General features: G+C 36.0%; 1 non-coding gene across 1 annotated transcript; it reads right to left on the reverse strand.

The window, feature by feature from the left end:
• Positions 1–6,075: 6,075 nt before the first annotated feature.
• On the reverse strand, positions 6,076–6,182 carry LOC130836039 (U6 spliceosomal RNA). Its single transcript, XR_009049103.1, has one exon. It is a non-coding gene; the product is annotated as a U6 spliceosomal RNA (small nuclear RNA).
• Positions 6,183–7,194: the final 1,012 nt, after the last annotated feature.

Consider the following 7,194-nt stretch of genomic DNA (forward strand, 5'->3'; position numbering starts at 1 on the left):
GTTTATGGAACATCAATCATTTGTGATTGAGCTTGAAAAATGGATACAGTTTCAGAAGGTGTAAACTGGGTGACTGGAGGTAGAGAATAATTTTTGTGGGGCAGAATGAATAGAGAAGAATAGTAGGTATTTTGAAGAAACAATGAATACTTCAGTTTCACTAGATTGAGTGAGATGAGGATGGGAAGGTAGGTTATAGCCAAGTCACAAATCCAAATGGGCTTGGGGATTATTTTTCAAGCAATGGAGAACATGGAGATTTTCTGACCAAGGTAGTAGCATGATCAGAGCTATGATTTATTTTTGTTTGTTTGTTTGTTTATTATTTACTTAATTATTACTTTTTAAGTTGAAGTGTGTTGATTTACAACATTGGGTTAGTTTCAATTCTAATTCAGTTATACATATACATATATTCATTCTTTTTCAAATTCTTTACCTATATAGTCTATTGCAGAATATTGAGTAGAGTTCCCTGTGCTATACAGTAGGTCCTTGCTGGTTATTTAGGTTATGTATAGTAGCATGTGTGTATGTTAATCCCAGGCTCCTAATTTATCCCTCCCCCCCACCCATGTTTCCCCTTTGGTAACCATAAGTTTGTTTTCAAAATCTGTGAATCTGTTTCTGTTTTGTAAATAAGATCGTTTGTATCATTTTTAACAAAACTAGATTCCACATGTGAATATCATATGATATTTGTCTTTCTCTATCTAACTTACTTCACTTAGTATGATAATCTTTAGGTCCATCCATGTTGCTGCAAATGGCATTATTTCATTCTTTTTTTTATGGCTGAGTACGTTCCATTGTATGTATGTACGACATCTTTATCCATTCCTCTGTCAATGGACATTTGGGTTGCTTCTATGCCTTGGTTATTGTAAATAGTGCTGCAATGAACATTGGGGTGTGTGTATCTTTTTGAATTAGAGTTTTCATCTTTTCTGGATATATGCCTAGGGATTGCTGGATCATGTGGTAGCTCTATTTTTAGTTTTTATTTCTATTTATTTATTTATTTATTTTATTTTTAGTTTTTAAAGTAACCTCCATAGTGTTTTCCATAATTATGCCTTATCTTTAAAATGTAGTATGAGTCAGTTCTCTTTAGGTTGCAGAAACATATCTCAAAGTAGATTTTGTCTCAAAGAGATTTATGGGAAGAGAAACTGGGGAAGAGAAACAAGAACAGGAAACAGGAGACAAGGGCAGCAGCAACCAGAACAAGAGACTCCTGTCCTAAAGGCTCTTTCTCCTCTCCTTTCCTCTCTCCTATTTCACTTCATTCTCTGCTGTGCTAAGTTTCTTATGGCTAGAGCATCACCTATTACAGCTCGTTAAAGGGGAAGGAACAGACTTCTCTGCCAGTTCTGGTTCAAGGCATCACTTCTGGAAGCTGCACTTTGATCGGACAATCTTGGAATAATCCCAAAGGCCAAAAAAGGGTTGAGATATGGTGATTGGCCTGGCCTGTGTGTGCATGCTTGTGTAATGTCTGGTACTAGAAAAGGGAGCTTGGGGAAAAAAAAGAAAATAGGTGTGATTTGAATTTCACAACTCTTTCTTTTTATATCAGGGTCTCAAGGGCAGATGACATTCATATGATTACAGTCCCACCAAGGGAATAAAATTTTAGTTGAATTTATATTTAATTTAGGAATTGAAGTATGCAAAAATGCTTATTCATAATTTTCCAATTATTTCTCCTTACCACTATCATTGTCAACCAAACTATAAGCTATATAACTAAAACTAGTTTCCACTATAAAAGTTTTAAAAGCTCAATTATTAATTTATTGTGTATCCAAAGTGTGTGAAATACTGTATTATGCTTATGACATCCATCACTGGAAGTAAAAGGAATTTCAGAGTAGCTATTACAGGTACCTCAAAGTTCTTGAAATAATCTCAGTGAAATACAACTTCTTAAGAGTTCTTGAAATAATCTCAGTGAAATACAACTTCTTACTTAAGAATGCAGCACTCTTTTGATCAAATATGTTAGTAGACTTAGATAAGTAATAATTAAATAGACTCTCAGATCATCTAAGAAATATACAATTTTAACCTGAACATTTTACCATACACGGTTTGGGTATCTCTGAAAAGTTTAGGGTCTTTTTCTAAATTCTTGGATATATTAATAATCTATACATTTTATTTGAAAATATTCAGACACATTAAGTTGACTCAAATCTGTAGCTGACATACATGACAAACACCATCTTGGGAATTAAAGATGCCTGAAGTGTGTTTTGTTTTTTTTTTAAATGTGACTGAAATACTTCCTGGAAGACTTCCAGTCAGCTCCCTGGTGGGTGCAGTTGATACTTGTTACCACTAGGTGCTGCTCTTCCTCCATCACACATGAATCTAGAGTTTCAAACGCAAGGCTGTGCATGCAAAACCAACAGAGTTCTCTATCTCCTGGCTACTAGTTAAACACCAGATACAACTTTACCTTGAATATTTACTTATCATTGTAACCGTATAAGCACTCAGCACTGTAGAAAGTGAAATTTATTTCTGTTTTTTGTAGTATCATTCCACACCAGGTGTCAGAATATGAAAGGTTATCAATACCTCTAGTTGCTGCTAATTCTTTTTAATGGAAGGAAGCTACAGGGTTATAATCTCATTAAAAAGACAGTTGACCTACCCATGATTTCTCCCTGAAAAGGCGATATATTATAATATCTAAACAATTTCACATGTGAGATGATTAAAAAAATACAAAATTCTAAGTTATTAGTTATGTATTATGAATTGACCAAAGGTATTATTATTAATATACTGTACATCCAAGAAAGAGGGAAATGTATAGGATCTGTTTAGAGTGTTCTGCTAAATGTTTTGAGATAGAAGATAACTTTTTGTTTAACTTTCCTGGAAGTGTTTCTCCCACTCTCTGCCTGTGAATGCACAGTAGCATTTTTGAAGATGAAGAGGACATAAACTACCCTCATATTTATGTCCACTGCGTCCTTTCGAGAAAAGATTCACACATTTACCAAAGGATCTGATTTTAAGTTCAGCAATTTTAAATACTGAAACTTTAAAAATTTCTCTCCCCAAAGGATAAAAAATATGAGGCAGGAAATAATTAGAAGCTAAATACATTATGATCTAAAAATTAAAACAAGCCATTTGGGCAGTTTAGATGCTTGGAACATATTTACTCCCTTCCCTCAGAATCACCCATCCAGTTTAGTTGTTCATTCACTGTCTCCTTCATTCATTTATTCACTGAACACACTTTTAGTGGGCAAGCTCCTATATTTCAGATACAAAAATAAAACAAAATGCCTTCTGTGTGGAAGCTTAAAGTTTAGGGTGAAGTGGGGCTGGTAAGGAGGAGAAGGAGAGTCAGATTTGTAAACAGAAAACTGGCACAGTGACAGCTCACGAGATCATCTTTTATTTGGGTATAACAACAAGATATGAATATAAGGGTCTTTTGGTGACTCTAACATGTCTTGAGGCTAAGTGGACAAATATGTTCCATTGACTGGATAGATGTGTTGCTGACCCTGCTGGTGGCCTGCTGTCCATCACCTGATAGTCCTCCAGGTAGATTGCTCCCACCTGCCTACCCCTGTTATGTCACTGCACTGGATGTGGCCTCATGACTAAGTTTTGGCCAAAGAGATTGATGTGAAAGTGTTGGAGGCACCTCTGGGACAGCTGAGTTGCCAGGTGTTGCCTGCTTTTCTCTCAGCCACCAGCACGTGCCAGGGTCCGGAGTGGTGAGATCTACTCCCATTCACTGTAATGGGATCAAGGGTAAGCTGGGAATAAATCCAGAACTGGTTTTTGTTTTACTCAAATCTGTTGCATCTAGTTTCCCTGTTAAGAACCCATTTTGATCATAGGAATAAGCACCTGCTTTTTGTCCTAGCTTTGGAAATGGAGCATTAGTTTTCAGCCAGACAGAAATGAAGAAAAACAACATAATGATCAAATCTAGCAACTCAACCTCTTTCATACAGGCAAGAGTACGTCACCAACAAAGGTTATTTTTGAAGGTCAAAAGAGAATTTAAGTGAAAGGAATATTGATTAGTCCAGGAGAATTTGGAAAGGCTCTGATCTCGTGGTGGACTAGGAGCTGCGGGCTTTACACATGTGATGTTAAAAAAGGAGGCTAAAGAGATACTGAGAGACTGTAAAGGCGAGAGGTGGGAAACGGCCTTCCCTTTGTCTCCTCTTGGTTGGAAGCCCCGTTTCATGCTCTGTTGGCTCCCTGAACTCCTCCTTTGAGGAGAAAAGAATATTGAAGAGTAATCCCATGTCTTTAAGTGCTATTTTCAGCAGGCCCTACTCATGGCCTCATTTCCCTCCTTGCACAGATTGGATTCATTCCATCATTTTAACCACTCCCCTGCCTACACCTTCAGCTCCCTCCCTGGATAAATCCAACTCTTAGCTTCACCTGAGTAGCTGGAAATAGCTGGAGGAAGAAAACATATGCCTTTTGATGTTCCTGTACAGGGTACATTGTTATGGCCTTATCCTGCTGATAGGAGAAAAAAGTTACTCTTCTCTGGACTGAATATCTGAATGTTTGGTCAGAATATTTAAATACCTAACACATGTTAGCATATACTGTATTTAGCTTTCCTAAAGTGCTCTGACAAAGCATTCAAGGATAATCATTTGGTTGGCTAAAGTTGCTGTATAACTCAGGAAAAATATTAAATAAAAAATACAGCTCATTTGAAACTCCTAACATCAAATAAGTGGTTATACCAGTATTTTTAGTTAGCCAGTTTTAAGGAGGTTGAATATGCATACATTATTCTATGATATTAATTTTTCTTAGTAAACTCTTTCTAGGTGGTATAAGGGAAGTATTTAATTAAGCCCAGGTTATTTTCCTAATCATTAAGGTCATTCATTCATTCAACCATTATTTGTTGAGTGCGCATTATGAATGTGATACACAGAGTTGTTTATTTATTGTAAAATTAGTTTGTTGTCTGTCTGCATTCTCTGCTGAGGATAGAAATTTTTCCTGCCTTAGATAGAGCTGTAGACCTGGAACTCAATACAGTGCCTTACACATGACAGGCACTCAACAGCTACTTCCACTGACCAAAACAACATCCCTGAATACTTAGGCAGTGTTAAGATGGGTCAGTATAACTTCTAGTTAGATGGCTAGAAGGGTCAGAAGGGTGATGAAGATTGTTTCAGGAAAAGGGATCAGATAATCCAAGTATGTATAAACTTCTCAACCATGGAAAAACTATCCCACTGTCCTTGGGATATATTAAGGAGACCTGGTTTTATATTAAGTTGGGTAGAGTTAAGTCAAACTTCCAGATTGTGACAACGTCACCCATTGGGACTACTCCTGAGATAAATGAAAGCTGTTTCTTTCTATTTTTAGTATCTCTATGGATGAGATATGTATAAACAATTATGAATGCAGGGTGGTAGACCCTTTGGGGGCATGGACCAAGGGTAAATAATCAGAGGGCTGATGAAATTTTGAATGCTTCATTTAAAAAAAATTAATAGACTTTATTTCTTTTTTCCTGTTTTTCCATAATTTATTTAGCCACACTCCTATGATGTACATTTATGAATTCCCCAACCCCTTGTGGTTTCGCTGTTACAAACCAGGCTACAACAACTATCATTTATGTATAACTTTTGCACATGGGCCAATATTTTTTCAAGCTGGGTTTCTAGAAGTTAAATTTCTGGGGGAGAGGGAAAGCAGGTTTTTAAAAACTTGAAGTGCTGTTGATTTACATTGTTGTTAGTTTCTGATGTACAGCAAAGTGTCAGTTATATGTACAAGGGTGAGTCAAAAATTATCCGCACTCCAGTTTCATTAAAAACTTCTGTAAATTCTACAGCCAGAGTGCTGTAGAATACATATATATTCTTTTTCATACTCTTTTGGTTTATTACAGGATATATATTCAGTTATATATATATTCTTTATCATATTCTTTTCCATTATGGTTTATTACAGAATATTAAATATAGTTCCCTGTGCTATACAGTAGGACCTTGTTGTTTATCTATTTTATATATAACAATTTGTATCTGCTAATCTCCTCAAAACATGGACTGCTTCACGAATTTGCATGTATCTTTGCGCAGGGGTCATGCTAATCTTCTCTGTATTGTTCTAATTTTTAGTATATGTGCTGCTGAAGTGAGCACTAGACTTTATTTCTTACAGAACTTTTAGGTGTAAAGAAAGACTGAATAGAAAGTATAGATCTGAAAAATGGGAGACAAGGTTAGAAAAAAACAGCACCTACTGTGCTCTGAAATTGTAGAATCTTAGAAAGGAAGTAGAGATCACTTAGTACAGCTTCTTAAATCATGAATCCCTTCTCTGTCGCTTGTCTTTGGTGGGTCTATAGCTTAGATTTACAGTAGGAATGGGAACCCAGCTCTTGTTAAGTGGCCTTTCCCATCAATGGGTGGCACTAGTTGTTCAAAAGGTTTTCCTTAAGCTAAACCTGAATTTTTCCTTTTAAATACTTCCATCTGTAGGCTCTAGTTTTGCCCTTTAGTTTTGGAAAGAATACAGCTGCCATGCTGCCTCTAATAGTAGTCCCTCCTATACTATTCTAAGCTAAAATAAAAAAAATCTCTTATGATTTTATTATTTTTGTTATATTGTTTTTAGATTACTCACACCCTTGCTTATACTCCATGAAAATACACTCTTGCCTATTAAAATAACTCTTTTTCTTTACTTACCGTTATTATCATTTGTGATAAGAACAGTTAGCATAAGATCTACCCTCTTAGCAAAATTTTAAGTACACAATACCATGTTGTGAACCATAGGCTCTATGCTGTGCTGTAGATCTCTAGGACTCACTCATCATTTCATCATTTCATCAACTGAAATATTGTGCCCTTTGACTTATACCTCCCTGTTCCTGCCTTCTCCGAACCCCTGACAACCACATTCTGCTCTCTGCTTCTATGAGTTTGACTATTTTAGATTCCTTGTGTAAGTGATATTATGTAGTATTTGTCCTTCTGTGTCTGGCTTATTTCACTTAGCCTAGTGTCCTCCAGGCTCATCCATGTTGTCCCAAATGGAATGATTTCCTTCTTTTTTGAAGGCTGAATAATATTCCATTGTATGTACTTACCACCTTTGCTTAATCTATTTACCTGTTGATGAACATTTAGGCAATAAAAGCAAAAATAG

This window comes from Hippopotamus amphibius, chromosome 14, assembly GCF_030028045.1.
Source record: "Hippopotamus amphibius kiboko isolate mHipAmp2 chromosome 14, mHipAmp2.hap2, whole genome shotgun sequence".
NCBI classification, from domain to species: Eukaryota; Metazoa; Chordata; class Mammalia; order Artiodactyla; family Hippopotamidae; genus Hippopotamus; species Hippopotamus amphibius.